Here is an 18,244-nt window from a genome sequence, read left to right on the forward strand (position 1 = left end):
CTTTATCAATGCCTAGAGGTGAAGTCTATTATTAGGAAGTGGAAGGTATTGGGTACAGCACAGACCCTCTATGGATCGGGGGGGGGGGGGGGTCTTGGGGGGTGCAAAAAAACGCTCTGACCCCCAATTTGACCCCCCATCCTCTTCCTGATTTATATATATATATATATATATATCCACGATAAAGATAAAAAAAATATCTGCAAACTACGCAGAATAATAATAAATAATAATTATTTCGACATTTATTCGTACACTGAACCGAGAACCGTTTCTGTCAGACGCGTCTGATTCGAGAACCGAGGAGCTGATGATACTGCGTATGTGTGATTCAGTGTGAAGCAGACTGACTCACAATCACAGCTCGTCTGAACCGAACTGATTCTTTTGGTGATTGATTCTGAACTGATTCTGTGCTGACATCTGAACTGTTGTTATAAGCGCGGGTAAACTGAAGGCTTGAATTAAGGGCAGGCATCGCTAATGACATTGCATCGAGCGCAAAAAAGAACCGGTGAACCGTTTTTTTTTTAAAACTGGTTTATTTGATCGAATTGTCCGAAAGAACCGGTTCACTTGAGCAACTGCTCCTTTGCCCCTTAAGTGCTATTTTTGTCAAAGCAAAATTTCCTCGAATTTTTTTGTAATAACATACGCTTTTCTGAATGCCTGCCCACGCCCAATCATAATATTATTACAATTTATTAATAATAATTTAGCCGTAAATAAAATGACCAACATGATGACCTTTCACCTGACCGGGAAAATTCCTCACGCCGCACGCGCATTTTTTAATTGCTAAAAGATATTTTCAACACCGTGGCAGCTGGTAAGTGGTGTTTCATTCTCAGCGAAGTGATTTTGATGTATATCTACTTATTATTATTATTATTATAATAACGATGTGATGTGATAACATGCAGTTATGTTGCTGTGTGTAGCCTGTAGTGTAGAAGTAACACTCGCGTGCGGTTTGAGGGAGACAGGTTTCACAGGCATCGAGGGGTCTGGTCTTTTTTTATGTTATTTGACTAAACTTTTATTATATTGCAGTACTTATTTATTTTTTAACACGTTGAGTGCCTTACAAATAATTATCACAACACCGGTAAGGCTTATTAAGATTTTCTCATTCTCTGAATTATCATTATAAAAATAAAAACTATTCAGAAATTAATTATATTTTAAATGTGACGCAAATATATTTTTTTCTACAATAGCAACAGTGTTTACAACAGCAAGACCACTTTAGCCTGTAAAAAATGCATAATATACCTGACATCAAAGTGCAGTGCATTTTGGGACAATTTAAGATATTTCAGTTTCTAATCACAGAGCTATTATTATTTTAAACTTAAAATTGTCTTCTCTATTGTTTCTTTTTCAAAACAGCATCAAAGCATTTGCTGCTGTATCCATGCATAATCATCCATATCGATACGCGAATCAGCAAGGAATGCATCACAATATATTGCTGTATTGATATTTTGAGCAGCGCCATTTAAAGCCTTGTTCCATGTGCCACTTCTATACTTTGAGCACCTGCCCCTCCAAAGGTCTCTGCACGGCCCTGTTCAGAGGGAGTGTCAGCCATGTTAAAAAAGTGAACCGCTTAAGTCATTTGGCGATTAATGCTTATTGGAGACGCAAACGATTTCAAACAATTCAGTTCGATTTGGTGAACTGGTTCAAGAAGATCCGGTAACATCGAATGATTCGTTCGTGAACCGGATATCACTACACTTCAGTGTTTTGAAATCTCACACAACAGACACTGAAGAGAAGACAATGCTGAATAAAGTCATAGTTTTTGCTATTTTTGGACCAAAATGTATTTTCGATGCATTAATATGCAGTTATTAGCCGTGCACACTGTATTTTTTGTTGGTTTTCATGAGATCCCCCTTGAATGACCAGGACCCCCATTGCCTCCCCAATCAAAATTGTCTGGAGCTGCCACTGTCAGGACGAAACTCAAACTGGATGAAAGAGCCAGGAGGAAACTGGTCAGAGCGGGGACCAAGAGGCCGACAACAACTCTGAAGCATGACAAACAGTCATGGTCATTGTGTGCATGTGACGACAATATCACAAATTCTCCAAAAATGTGGCTCATATGGGAGGGTTGCCAGAAAAAAGCCACTCCTCAAGAAAGGCCACAAGAAGTCAGAATGAGCTTTGCCAAAATACACCTTGAAGATTCTGAGGCAGATAAGACTGAAATGTTATTATTTGGCCTCAACACCAAACTATATGTCTGGGGGAAATCCAATGTATATCACCATTTAAATAACAGCATTCCTAGAGTAAAGCATGGAGGTGGTGATATCCTGTTGTGAGGGTGTTTCTCTGCAGGAACTGGAGATCTTGTAAATCTGTTGCCGTCTGCCAGAGAGTTGTCAATGGGAAGAAGGTTTACCTTCCAACATGACAATGACTCAAAGCACACAGCAAAACTGAACACGCAGTGGTTGAAGGAGAAAAAGGTGAATGTCCTTGCATGGCCTAATCAGAGCCCAGACTTAAACCCCATTGAAAATCTGTGGAATCACTTGAAGGCTGTAGTACACAAACAATCACCATCAAATTGAACTGAACTTGAGCAGTCCTGCACAGTAGAGTGGGCAAATATTACAAAGTCTAGATGTGCAAAGTTAGTAGAGCCATATCCCAACAGACTAAAGGCTGTAATTAAAGCAAAAGGTGTTTATATAAATTAAATTAAATTAATGCATTTAGCAGACACTTTTATCCAAAGCGACTTACAGTGCATTCAGGCTATCAATTTTTACATATCATGTGTTCCCGGGGAATGGAACCTTGGGCTTGCTTGCTTGCTAGCATAGTGCTCTACCAGTTGAGCTACAGGAACACACACACAAAAAAAAATCTGATCTATGTATATGTATTTCAGATTATATATATATATATATATATATATATGTGTGTGTGTGTGTGTGTGTGTGTGTGTGTGTGTGTGTGTGTGTGTGTGTGTGTGTGTGTGTGTGTTTTTTAAATGGGACTGATTAACAGGGATCCTTGCAGAAGGGCTTGAGACCATTGCAGAGAGTAAATATAATAGAAATGATGCCTTAAAATAAAAAAACACATGTACTGTAAGAAATTCATTCACATCTTAATGAACATTGAATATCAATCATATTTATTAGCTGTGCTGTACATGCTCTAGAAGAGTTTCATGAACATACGGATTAACTTAATGAGTGAATTTATTGATTAAAAAAACATATTGTTTGTATTAAATTTAAACTTTCTTTCTCCTTTAACATGTTCAAAGTTAAATAGAAATACTTTCATATAATACCTTCTTTACATTTTTTTCCTTTAGTGTGACATAATGTCCGATGGTGTGACACATAAGAAAACCACAGACTTGTTTTATCTCGAAATATCTTTAAAAAAAAAACAAACTGCGGAGTATTGCGGTAGGGGAGATAAAATCATCACTCAAAAAATTGTTCAGCAGTTTTGAACGGATGACAGCAAAGTTTGTCTCGTTGTCAAAGTTTGTCTTGAAAATGTCCATCAAGTCACATGGAAAAAAAAAATATGTTGTTCATAATTTCATATTAAATAAATAACACTATGAAAATAAGTGTCTAACAATGAAGATGAGTCTCTCAAGGGTTTTTTCTTTTTCTTTTTCTTATTTTTTGCTATGTCACACCATAGGACAAATTTACAGTAGAGTAAAAATATTTTGAAAAAGTGAAAGAATGGACAAAGTTAGTAACCCCTTATTTTTCTCAAACATCAGACTTCATGCTACATACAGTAAATATATGTATTTCTTCTTTAAAAATGGTCTTTTACAAAAAAAAAAAAAAACCTTGTCAACTACCCATTTACAGCCACATCTCTCTATCTATGCCATAAACAATTTACAAAAGGATAAAATACAGAAAGCAAGTTATGAAGAATATTTCTCTCATAACCCTTCACCTAATCAAACATTTTAAATAAAACGGTTATAAAACGTAGACCAATTGAAAATGTTGAATGAACACTTCTAGCTCTTTGCTTTATACTGTCACTGGTTATATTCAGAAAATCATCCTACTAGTCTTCCTGCTGTTGCAGTATATCGTATTTGACCTACCTACCTTATTTTGAATAAATGAATATCAGGCAGAGAGATGAGAAATGTTATTTTCGCTTTTGATTTCTTTAATAGTCAGTAGATGGCGCTGTGTATATTATGTCGTTAGGAACTAGAGGGCGCGTCTCAAAAAGATGTATGCATTGAAAACACCGTACACAGTTCGTCACTAGAGGGCCCTGTATACCATTTTTTTAAATTATATTTATAGGCGCTACTCTCTCTAGTGTGTCTGCTACAGTTGCAAGTTTATGGAATGTGAGGTATTACACTAGATTAAATCCAGCTGCAGATTCAGCGGCTGAAATATGATCACCATCACCTGCCACTGACTCTTAGCTTACTGTGCTCAAGGAACAAACTTATGTGAGCTGATGCATGGATAGATGTACTGTATAAAGAATTGAAATCTCACTTGTTATTATCTATGAACTAAAAACATATATATATATATATATATATATATATATATATATATATATATATATATATATATATATATTGGCTAGAAATTGTTGTGGGTTCCATGTAGGCTACTGTTATTATAATTAATAAGAATGATGACCCTAACTGAATTGACCTTAACTGTACAATTTACCAAAAATCACAATTATGAAAAGTTGCTGTAGCCATTACAAATATCATACAAATATTAAAGAGGTGCTCTTCAGGTGTGCGCCTAAACCAGCTGAAAGATTTTCCACAGATGCCATTTTCCTTGAGTAGCGATGGAGAGCATATAAGGACTGAAATTAAGTGTTTAATCGTATTCACAAATTGTGTTTTGTAACATCATATTGTTTTATTTATGTGCCTTATGTGTTTTATCTAATTTATATATGTATTTCATAACATCATATTGATTTATAGGGATCTTTATGTGCTGTGCACTTCTAAACATTTTCTCAGAGAGAAATTTTCTTTCACTCGCGATGCAGAGGAAAAAGGAAAATAAAGAAAGTAGCCGAAAGTGTTTTACAATATGTAATCTTAGGTTATTTTGTAACATCATATTAAACCACTGTTAACTGCTTAAATCTAAAATGGCAACATCAGTCATTGGCTCTTTTGTGTCTCGTGATTTTCATTAAGCATGAATTGTGAGTTTTCACAATGTTGATGTGTCACTATTTTGGATTTGAGTTGCTGTATTCCTTGAATTAATTAAATATAAATCTTTTCAATATAGGCTACTCAAACTTTCTATACTGAATGAGTTTAATTGTTCAACATTCAAAGTGATTTTGTGCCCTCACAAGAATTTAATATGGTGCAGGAGTCGCATGGACTACCTTTGCACTTTGTCATCCTTATTGTTTTTTTTTTTTTTTTTTTAAACATTAAAGTGTGTTTTGTGTTCAGCCAAAGCGAGTCATATGGGTTTGGAATTACAATTTACTATTGCTTTAATATTGTTACAGATGGTTCATGTTGGTTTAACAGAAAAATCAAAAAGAGTCTGATCTTTTTCTAAAAAATCTTTAAAAAAAATTATCAAATGTAAGTTTTTGGCATGCTTGCAATAACATTTGTCATGTGATTGATAATAATGAAAGTATATTATGTGTGTGTGTGTGTGTGTGTGTGCGCGCACATGTAGCTCAGTTTACAAAGGGTTAATCCATGACTCTAATCCGGAAACACGCTTGTCATTGGTGGGCTACTTGCCTATAGGGTGGGCTGTGAGAGATTACAGTTTCATTTCTCCCCCTTTTTTAATTAAACAGAAGAAGAAAAAAACAGCAGCTATGATAACGCCACCCACCGGTCTGTTCCTCACTGTACCTGTCAACACAATGGTCCCCCATCCATCTCTCTCTCTCTCTCTCTCTCTCTCTCTCTTATGCCCCCTTCCCTCCTTTCCTTTTCCAGCCAGCAATGATTGACAGCTCAGAGCAGGTCACGTGACGCTCAAATACCCAGGGATTTTCAGTGAGCATGCTCCATAGTGTCCCTCCTCCCCCCTGCCTCCATTCGTCCAGTACGCTTGTCACTCCCTCCTTTATCCATCCTTTCCTGAAAAGGGGATGCTGTTATTGTAGCATCTTGCCGTGACTGCCTACACCAGTTAGTCTTGTTGCTGTTATCAGAAGCCTTGCGTATAAAAGGACAATTATTGATATTTTTTTTCTGATACATTATTTTGTTTTTTTAATATTATAATTATATTTACATTTTATTTTGTGGACATATCAAGGATATCCAAACAACTTATAGCAGTGGTAAGTGATGATATTTGTGTATGTGGGATTTTATTTGTTTATGTATATGTAAAGACATATTGTTTATTTATGTCTTTTATTTTTATTAAGATTGGGGGGGGGGGGGGGGGTTGGTATATCAATTGTTTGCCTGTTGTTGTTTTTTTTTAGTATGTTCACACACTTATGATTAATTGATATGAGAAGCTTTTAAGTGAATATTTTATAGCCGTGGAATATTTTATAGACTGGAACATCCAGTCCAACATTTTTTGTCCTGAGGTTTGTCCTCACACATCGGGCACATTTTTGGGGTGTTGTCCATGATTACAGATGCTGAGGTTCCACCAGATGGGCTTCAAGCCTGTTTGTCCCCCCCAGCGTGCCGCCACCTGTCTGTCTTTCGTTCTCTTTTGCCTCTGTCCATCTCTTTCTTTTGCTCTTGTCAGTGTTGGGTTTGTTCCAATCAAGTGTCTTCCAGCATGCAGAGCATCCCAGCAAATCTGAGCGAGAACAAGCTTTGCCAAGTCAGAGCTATTTGGATGAACCACATTTAGATTGAGAGGTTAAACTCAATTGACTTCAACCGGCATCCTCTTTAGTGTCTGCTTGTGTAATGGATTTCTCCCAGTGGGGGTGTGCGTTCTTGATTCGGATAAACGTTGCTCATCTCTAAAGGAAAGATTTTCAAATGAAGCACTAATCGAATGTAAAGCTGTGTTTGGTACTTAAAACCATCTGAATCCAAATAATTGGAGGGGTTTTATTATTATTTTTTTTTTATTAAATGGCATTTAAATGGATTTGTAATGTGCTTTCATGAGGGAGAGAGTGTGTGTGTGTGTGTGTGTTTGTGTGGAAAAGAGATGAATGCGGTGCTTTGCCCCTAAAAAAGACGCATCTGTTCTGGAAGCACACTAGCTCTCTGTCCTAGTGTATCTGTTTGTGTTGCCACTCTCTCTCTCTGTTCTGTTTATCTGCCATGTGATTGGTTTGTGCAAAGGAAATGCACTTTTGTCTCTGTTTCTCATTGGCTGGAGCATGTATGATCTGTTCTGATGGCTGGTAACATTGGTGGTGGTTTGTGTGAAGCCTGTGCTGTCAAAACAGGAGGGAAATGTGTGCGCGTCTCAGTCTCTTGTATGCATCAGCTTCACTCTCTAATGCAGTGCTGATACTATGAGCGCCCAGAGTGAATACTGAGTATGGAATGCGGTACTTCTAGATCAGGATGCTGAAGAACCTAATATGGCATAGATCCTATTTATTTTTTGGAATCATCTAGCAGTTACTGAAGGCTTGAGTGCATTCATGTTGCTTCAGTGTTTATGGAGGTGGTGCTATATTTTAGCACATGCTATAGTGTATTTAATTAGGCATGGGAAAATGCACAGCACTTAGCTAAATAGCCTCCATCATTGTCCTTCAGAGTAGATTACTGTGAGCCAGACAGTGTAGGTAGGAGGAGAGGTGCTGTGCTGGAGAGAGCCTGGCATTAAAGTGTTAATCTGCTCAATCGTCACCTTTATTAGGAGGGTTCCCTCACTCAAAAGGCAACTCATTAAATATACAGTATGCCCGAAGGATGGTTGAACACTTAAGCCACACTTAGCCACAGTGCTAATATATATTTTAAATACTTAAGCAAATAAAAAAAAATAGTTTAAGAACTAAAATTACTTAAACTAAAACTGAAATAAAAATAAATATATACAAAAACTATTAAAAATGACAAAATCATATTGAAATGACTGAAACTTAAATTATTATTAAAGTTAAAACTGAAAATATGAAAATGAAAGAATAATATAATTATTCTAAGCAAAATATTAATAAGTACTATCAAAGTATATAAATAATAAATAACATGGATCCAACTGACATTTATGAAGAAAATAATATTATACTGGAATAAAATAAGCTGAAGTTGAAGCACCAAAACTAAATAATAATAAAAACAAATAAAAATGACAAAAGTGCATACCAATATTGTTAAAACTAAAACTATAAAAAGGTCAATACATTTTTTTTTTATAAATATGTAGTAATAAATAAATAATACTACAAAAACAGTGATTTAACTGAGATTTCTTTTTGAAGAATATAATACAATCACATTTCAAGCAAAAATAGGTTAGGTTTGAAAAAATAGTTAGATACAATATTCAGAAAGTTAATTGCATACATTAATTTAAATTAAATATAAATATGATTTTTAGATATAATAAATATTAAATGCAATTAATCTTTAAGTAGCTTAAAGGTCCAAATAAATGTTTCAGGGACAGCTGTATCCATTTGCTGAGATATGAAGGACAATAGAAGAGACGGGAAGAGAGGGTGGCGTTTGAGTAAGTGGGAGACGTGAGGTGAAAGAGTGAAACATGACAGATGGAGATGGTTGGGGATCAGGTGCATTTTCCCTAAGGCGCAATGATTTTATTTCAATGCACACAGAACCTGTTTACGCTGGATTCTGACACCAACCCATTTATAAGATTATTCTTGCATAGAAATAAGTACTAATGCATATTTTATTATCACAGTGGACATCTGAGCATGGTGGCACAAGACAGATTGCCTCTGTCTCTGGTCCGTTTAGCACAGGGGACCACGTGGCCTGCCAAAAGCTGTGCCAAAGCCGCTACAGATCGCACTCAACTGGATCTTAACCCTTTTAACTCCTGTTGCTGTCTACTCCACACCAATAGGAAGTGACTGGCAAGTTCCAAGGGTGTCAATCCCTTTATGGATCGTGCAGTGGTTGTTTCACCTGCCTGGATGTTTTGGCTAATCACCTGACCAACCTTGACCAATCAGTCAGTTGTTTTGCTCATGTGAAGCAGATTGACTGACAGCCTGAGGTCCACAGAAGTATGGTAGTATACAGTGATAACCCAAGTGCCCTGCATGGCGTTCACCTGCTGTGACAAGCTATTCAACTGGAATAATTGAACTATTCAGCTGGAATTAAACTCAACTGACTCTGAAAACACAGATAAATATGCATGTCAGTCTTCAACCAAGCACCTGGCAGATCTTATCAACCCATTCAGGTCTTTACAGAGCTGAAAACAGATCTAAAATATCCTAATTTCCATATCATCCACAATATATGGTGACAGATCTTTTGTTGTAGTGTATGAACAATTTAATTCCCTGCAGTATAACTGTATGCGTTCTGATTCTAAAACTTCTAATGCTTTAAGGTAATTAAAATAAAGCTGAAAAACTTCAAAGTGTAGAATAAAAACAAAAGTAGTCTAAGTAGTCTACAGTAAAGTAACTGAATAAATAAATAAATAATGATAAAACAAAATTTACTGAAATAAAACTAGTTTAAATGACTCGAATTGAAATAAAAATAAGTTAAAGGTATTAAGCTTTTAAGAATTAAAAGGAAAACTGAAAATAAATAAAAATTATATCAAATTTAAAATAGCAATACTATAATATTTATAGTTTTGGAGAAAAAACAAACCTTATATTTATATTATATTGATAATTATTACATATAGTGGTGATATGAACAATCGTATATGATGCAGTATGAAAGAATATAGCATTCAACCGCCCCATAGTATACATTTTAATATTACACTTCCATTCAAAGACTTTTGAGTAAACTGTAATGTAAGGAGTAAGTCTCTTATGCTCACCTAGTCTGTGCTTATTTAAAAAAAAAAAAACAGTAACATTTTTAAATATTTTATATATATATATATATATATATATATATATATATATATATATATATATATATATATATATATATATATATATGATTTATTCCTGTGATGGCAAAGCTGAATTTTCAGCAGCTAGTACTTCAGTCTTCATTGTCACATGATCCTACATAAATCATTCTAATATAATGGAAATATGAAATTATCAAAAATATTATCAAAATCAAGAGAATTATTATATTATATTATATTATTTCGGAACATACATATGTTCAAGAATACATTGTATTTATGTGTTTTTCTGTCCTGTCACACTTAGCTTGCTCTTTAGTAAAATGACACTATTTTCTGTAGTGAATTGTGAATGCGTGAGCATTTACAGACACAGCATGAGCTTTGCGACAAGCATTAATTGTAATGAAAACAGGCGTGCAATGGAACAAATGACACTTTTGTTTATCAAATGTATTTCTGACATCACAAAAGCTTTTATATGCCACTGCAATGAAACGATGAATTTCATTGTGTTATTTTTCAACACCCACACAGCACAGAACCATTAATAATAATACGATTTTGACAACAAATTAAGTTACAGTCACATCTAGTCCTTCCTGTAACTTCTATTGCTACATAGTTACATTCATATCTTTACATAAAATCCCATAATGTTTAGTTAAACCTCTACAGTTCAGCTTTAATGTGATAAACTTAAACCCACAGGTATTACATTTACAGCTTTACCAGGGAATGAGTCATATGAGCAAAAGAGATGGAAATACTCAGATAATTAGGCCTAATGTTACAGTATAAATCAACGCTAATGTAATGCTAATCTCTAAAGGATCCCAGGTCCATTCTGCCACTCAGCAAGCGATCTATTAAATGCAAGTGTAAGCCCTGCAGACAGTTTTATCAGGCACAGAGGATATAGACCCATTAGGATTTCAATGGCATTACAGATCCTCTTTACTCTGTAGATTGGTTGAGCATTGTGGGACTAAACCAGACTCCAAGACGCTCTCTGTCTTCTCCCTTAGGTCTAATTAAAATGCTTTTTAGTCTTGATTCCAAGCTAGGTGATGACACACCATAGTATGCACCCCAAATGCACTGGCAATTGTGTGAAATGTCTACATTTATAATGTGTTTGAACACTTGTGAGAGTGTGTTTACATAATTAGCTGGAAGTCTGTTATCAGCTTTGAAGTCTCTTGAGTTATGATGGAAGTATTCAACTCGACTTTACTGAGAAGTCACATCTCACTCTGTCAGCTCATGATTGCAGAGTCTCTGCATTGATGGCCTGCGGTAATGCTGTTCACACGCTTCTGGAACATTATATTCTTTCTCAGCTGAAGTGCAGTGACCCCAAAACATTCATGTTGACTTAATTGGACAGGCTGACATTTGCAAGTACAGCCATGCTTTTGGAGGGTCAGTAACAAAAAAAATCAGGTGACCTTTGAAGAATCTCAACAACCTCTGAAGCCTTATCTTCCCTGCAGAAATTTGTTCAAAGTTTAAAAGATCAAAGAACAGACCCTTTTTAAGGACAACAGCATATTCTTAAGAGGTTATTCATGGAGAAAACAGTAATGTGTGTGTGTGTGTGTGTATGCAAGCGGCAAAAATATTGAAATAATAAGAAATGTTTCTTAAACACCAAAACAGCAAATTACAATGATTTTTAAGCTGTTTATCCAAAAGGCACCAGTGGTTTATTGGAACATTTATTCCATGTTGCAGATGCTACTGAAGTGTCCAAACAACTCTAAAAATAAAAGGAAAACATCTTTGCATGGTAAAGGCATGAATCATATATTAATTATACATAATCACAGGCTTTGTTCATTTGTTAAATGTGAAATGAGAGCGTAATTTTGGTGTCGAGGTCTTCAGGTTAGCCCAGAGGTCCACATTTGTAATTAGTGTTGAATGGTAGGAGGAGCGTGCTGATCAGTTTTGTGTTTTTGTGCTTCTCAGATGTACAGCATCATGTAATTCTCTCCGCTTACTGGATTGTAAATTGGTGGTCTGGTCCACTTCAGGCTCGGCCGGTCCTTGTCATATGTTGTAAGAAGCTTGAATCATCCCTCCACCACCTTCTGTTGCTTGAATCTGTTGGGTAATTTCCAAAAGAGTGTGAGATCAAGACTATGCCTTTATAAATGAAGTTGCCAGTCCAGGCCTGGTCTGTCTAGATTATTGTTTTATCAACTGTAGTAAATTTTTAGTGAACATAAACACATTTGAAATGATCTTTCATTTCTTTTGTCAGGTCATGTTGGAGTGACCCATTTTTTGGGCACTGTATTATTTCCTGCTGCCATTAAAGTGAAAGAGAGTTTAATCTCATTGTTTAATCCTTCCTCTGAATTGTTTCGGCAAAGCCTTGACAGAAAGCTTAAAGAGGCCAAAACTTGAATATCTATGGATGCATTGCTGACATGTACCTTTTTATGGGCTTCTTGAAAACAGATTTGGCATCAATTAAGATGTACTTGAAAATAAACTTATCTCTTCAATTTCTTAGCCTTGCAGCATCCTCATCATTTTGTACCGGAGCAAATGATAAGGACGTCTTTGCAATGTCTAGGCGAACATGTAGTTAAATGGATGCAAACAAGAAAAGAATAATCGCGATTCATTATGCAAATTTAATTTGGAGCATACAGATGACTGATTGTCTTTTGTCAAACATACTTCTGGGCCCCGTTTACTGATAAAACACAAAGCCTCCCCAATCATTTTCATATATTTAATCCTAATCCCTGTGATCTACATCGACACAAATCACGCCACAGGACCAAGTCTGAGGGAATTACAGTAGGACGACAAGACAAGACCTCAAATGGCAGCATTAGCCTCTCTAGTACTCTTCAGAGTTTTGTGAGTGGACTTTCTCTACTGTCTACTGATTGTTATAAAACCTGACCAGCTGGTGCATGTGCATTGTCTGTCATATGTTCCACATTTTTCTTTGAATCTGTTATTTAGACTGTGGTAAGTCAAGATGATTTCCTTTTTCTCTCACCCTTTCTCTCTCAAGTCTGTGTTGTTTCTCTTTATTCATCCAGCCAGCCCACATTTTCATAAAGAGAGGGATTTTTGTTGAATAGGTGGGAGATTCAACACATTCTGTGAGTCATCAGGCTCTGCTAAAAAAATGAAAACAAAAAAAACCACAAGGACGAAACCGGATTCATCTAGTAGTGTATTTTAGGAGAAAGTACCCAGTAAGTTTTTGAATGTGTTAGAATGTGTTGAATGCTGCATTAAAGGCACAAATTTCGAAGAATAGGAGAACAAAACTTGCTTAACAACTGGATAAAACAATACATTTTAAATTGTATTATTATTTCTTCGTTCACAGTAAGTAACAAAGAGGTCCACTCGATTATTATATTCCACTGACAAGTGTGGTTTTCGTCATGGACTACTGACAGCTAGCATAATGTATCATAATGCAAAAAGCAAGTTTTCATTTGCTGATGCAATTGTAAACATCTTTAATTTCACGAGAAAAACGAAAAGGAAAACAAATATATATAAATAAATTGTATCTATTATAATAGGAAGGTATTAAAAAATAAGATCCCAACAGGGCTTTTAATTTGAAGTCTGAAGTGTGAAAATCAGTTGAACAGCTTGACAAGGTTGTCAAATAATATAATAGCACCATTATTTGTCAGACAGTTGGAGCATGTGAAGGTGTGGTCTCCTGTTAATGCGTGCTTCAAGACACAGAACACAAAAGAAAGAAAGAAAATATTCCTGTTTTCCAGAACTCCTCTGATAATCCACAGATAAGTTGTTAGACAGGTGTGTAGGTGTGCATCGCACGGAAGATGGAACAAACAGGACATAAACCTTACAGACGACGGACCTTTGATGGATCTATGATCTTTGGTTTTGCAGGACATGAACTGAATGATAACTTGCTGACTCAGCGCACGGACTAATGCTGATAGATAACACGTATCTAAAGCTGTAATCCACAGTGATTATTCAAAACTTTCACAAATTTAGCCACAGGCACCCGGCTACCGAATATTCAGAGTCATTTCACGGTACAACTGTGATTCCTGTTAATCACGGAACTTATGTATACAAGGTAAGAACCTTCATGTTACAGATGAAAGTTTTGGTCTCAAAATGTTTTGCTGGACAAAGCCTTGAAGAGTTTCATTAAGTCTACTGAAATTGCAGCCACAGAGTTGTTTAGAAAGATGCTGTTTTAATCTGAAAGCTGTAATATTGGTTTATCCAGCTATGTGTCTCATTTACATGCTTTGCAAATGATCAGCAATTCTCAAAGCTGCTCATTTGAAAAGCAGAAGTGCTGGCCAAACAGACAGTCAGCACAATATCCTCTTGGGGGTGCGATTTACTGTGAAATATGACTGGCAGTCTGTGTCAGCAGAGAATGATGGGATGTGGGTTTATGGTACTCCTCTAGTTGAGCTGGAGCTGGATAATCTGCGCTCTCCATTAAATGATGCCAACAGGCAGCTGGATGAGCTTTTAGAAGTGAACAGGAAGAGTCTGTCAGTTGCAGGATGCGGGAGCACGCTATAGCAACACTGTACAATCTAGTCTTTTTGGATAAAGATGTATTTTTGTTGACAGGAACAGTATTTAGAGGTCAGGAAATCACTGAAAAAAAGAGGGGGTAATGGTTTTGAAAAAATTATGTAAAAAGATTCGTGCCACACATGTGATGAGGGAAGTGTGCTAACTGCTAGGTATCCAAAGCTATTAGCAATTGCATGAAAATAACAATTTTACAATTATAGCTTTTTGTACTGAAATGACTAACAATTGCACATTAAAGGGAATGGAGCATCCTTTCTTTGTCCTCTCTGTCTCTCTCCTTTTGTGTTCGGTTGGTAAGAGGGTGGGGCAAGAAAGTTGGGAGGGGTCATCATTAGATGGCAGAACCAATAGCAAAACATAATTGACTTAAATAGCAGTGCCTACCCTTCCTCCACATCCACACAAGCCCCTCGCTGTGATCACCTCCTTTTGTTAAACTCTCTTTTCTCTGTAGCGGCCTCCTTGCCACGTGCCAAGTGTTTTCGTCACAGCAGATGTCTGACACAATCTGCTCTAATCTCTGCTGTGCTTCTTTGATGTCACTGGCCTGTAGTGAGTTTGGAATAGTTTGAAACCTGTTTTAAGTCGTCTACAGAACATTAGTTTGATTTCGATATAAAGGCTATTGATTGAGTTAATGAACTGAAAGAATAAAGAGTCTGTTTAATTAACAGAGACAGGCAGAGGACAAATCTCTAACACACAGCAAGGACCAGGGCAAGAATAGTCAATAGACAGGGTGTGAATTCGATATGGTCCGCGCTAATGAATTTAGAAACCCTTTGATAAGGGCCAGCATGAGGTCTAATCATCAAAGATGCCTAACAACACGCTGACTAATTAGACTGAAGATTCAGTAGATTTGGTCTTTGGTTATCTTTCTCAGAGGGCTTTAGCCAGTCTCTCCCCATCAGTATCTAAGGCTGGAGACTTGGGCTGTGTTCAAGGGATAGTTCACCCAAAACTGCATCATTAACTCACCCTTATGTTCTTCCAAATCTGTTTGAGTTTCTTACTCTGCTGAGCACAAAAGAAGATATTTCTGTTCCCAAAATACTCCTTCCGGTTTGTCACAAGTTTCGGAAAGTTTTTTTTCGAGTATGGCTCTGTGTGACGTTAGATGGAGCGGAATTTCCTTATATGGGTCCTGAGGGCACGTCTGCCGGAAGAGCGCGTGCTCCCGTATAGCAGAGCACTGAGAGCACAACAGACATTCACTGATCAGAGCGAGAGCGTCGCGAAATGTCACAAAAGAAGTGTGTTTTTGGTTGCCAGGGCAAGACAACCCTGCACAGATTACCAAAAGAGAAACAGCATTAAGGGACCAGTGGATGGAGTTTATTTTTACAGAGCATCAACGGAGTTGTGCAAGTGTTTTTGTTTGTTCCCTGCATTTTACAAACAAGGCCCAGTCTGACGCCGGATTTGCGTATCGTTTATTTCTTAAGGATAATGCAGTCCCAACGAAAAAGGGTCACGATCGTGTGCTGGAACCGCAGGCGGTGAGTAAAACTGCTTTCCTCACGGTAAAGCCACAGCTTCCAAACGCTTTCAATGCAAAAGCCTACTGGCGCTCGTGATTTCTTTAGCTCAGCCCACACGTCACGCCTCCAGCCGGTCGTGTTTTTCGGGAAAAATCGGTACAGACTATCTTTCTCTTATGAAAATAATAAAACTAAAGACTTTTTGGAGTTATGAAGGATGCAGTACTACTCTATAGGTATTCAAGATTAACAGGATATTAAGTGAAAACGAGCATTTCACCCCCCCCCCTTTAAAGAAGCTGAAAATAATAAGAGATAAATAATATACAACAAAAAATATATATATATATATATATATATTTAGTTTTCTCATCAGACTACCCAAATGTCAAATATTTTTGAACAAATTGGATAAAAAGAACAAATCAGATTTGTTAACTAGATGCAACACACTGAATTGAATATTTTATTGAGGAAGCAATGTAGCATATTACTTTTTAAACATTCATTGTTGGTTAAAGTATATTATTTCAAATGCTTCTTTTAAAAATTGCAGCAGTATGAAGCTTGTACTTCATTTTTAAAGTTATTTATTATTTTTAAATGCAATGGCTGCACTGAAGTGTAACCTCTCTCTCTGTAGATCTTCCTTTATTATGAGCCAGTTTTACCACCCCAAGTTTCAGGAGCAGTCAGTGGAAGACCAAGGAGGGTTTAAGATGTTACATGGACTTGAATGGAAAAGAGGGCATGTGTCTTTCATGTATTACGACTGGCCTACTTTGATAGTTCTTTAATTGCTCCAGGAAAATATGGCCTTATTGTCGTTTGCAATTTATTAAAAGTCTTCTACACTCTGGAGAGGTTTAGAGGTTCATCTCTTAACTGAAGAAAATTAAATGGAAAAGTGCATTAAGTCATGGCCCTTTATATCTATATGTTATGTGAACAGGGGGGGTGATAATTGTTGTGTGTCATTGGGAGAATGGAGTTGTGGGAAATGGAGTTCTTTGGGGAATGAGGACATGTATACTCCGCAGGGAGGGAAGCCAGCACACAGTTTGGGAGAGGATGCTTAACAAGAGTCATCCTCACTGCTTCACATGCCAGAGCGGAAGTAAAAAGAGAGAGAGAGAGAAGAGAGAAGAGTCCGTGCTATGTATAGAACTGGAACTACTGGAGCTTCATCCCATTGGGGTCAACCACAGACAAACAGCCTCCCATGATGGCATCCTGTGGGGGATAGAATGGGTCAAGGGCTCAAGCTTAGTGCACATTGTATGATTTAAGGCACAATTTTGCTGTGTGAGCCAAATTTCTGGATTTTTGCAGTTTTGGGTTGGCGGTTCATAGTGGGTTGCCCCAGGGGGATGCAAAGTGATGCAGTTTTTAAGACTTGAATTTCTAATGTGCACATACGATTCATTTTAACAGGATTATTATTGATTGATTTTTTTTTCTCTCTTTTTTTCTTTCAGTTTTTATGATATGATTTATTTATACGTCCCCTTCAAGATGTCTTGCCCTCCACTGCAGTCCAGTGATGGTCACTGATAGTCAGTTTTATTAGCATGCAGTTAGCACATGTCCTGAAGCCCATGTCCTTCTCTCTTACAAGCTCATCTCTCTCAGGCACTGAATGGTCTCTGCTCATCTGTCCTGATTTACCACAGCTCAACTGATAGGGCATGGGAAAAGAGCCCGCTCTCATGTCTTCAGAGCCATTAAAATCAGTGGATGGCTTCCTAATATGGACAAATTTCCAACATAATGGCACCACCTCCATGTTTTTCCAGCAAAATCACACTCCTATCTAGATCAATGTTTTAGTTTTGAATATTATTGTTTAATTGATTCAGCTTTTTGTTGTTACTTTTAAAAATATTTTTTCCACTTTTGATATGCATCAGTTTTAATGGTAAAGAAATAATAAAACAATATTATTCAAATGCGATTAATATTTTTTGTGGTAATCCTTTTTCTCAGTACAATATTAGTATCATAAGTATCGGTATTTCCTATAACATCAATCTGCTCGTTAAACTAGCTATACACTACCATTCAAAAGATTCAGGTAAGATTTTGTTTATTTGGATATTAATTATTTTATTCTGCAAGGATGCATTAAATTGAAAAGTGACTGGTGGTGTCACT

Source organism: Carassius auratus, chromosome 36, assembly GCF_003368295.1.
Source record: "Carassius auratus strain Wakin chromosome 36, ASM336829v1, whole genome shotgun sequence".
Taxonomy (NCBI): domain Eukaryota; kingdom Metazoa; phylum Chordata; class Actinopteri; order Cypriniformes; family Cyprinidae; genus Carassius; species Carassius auratus.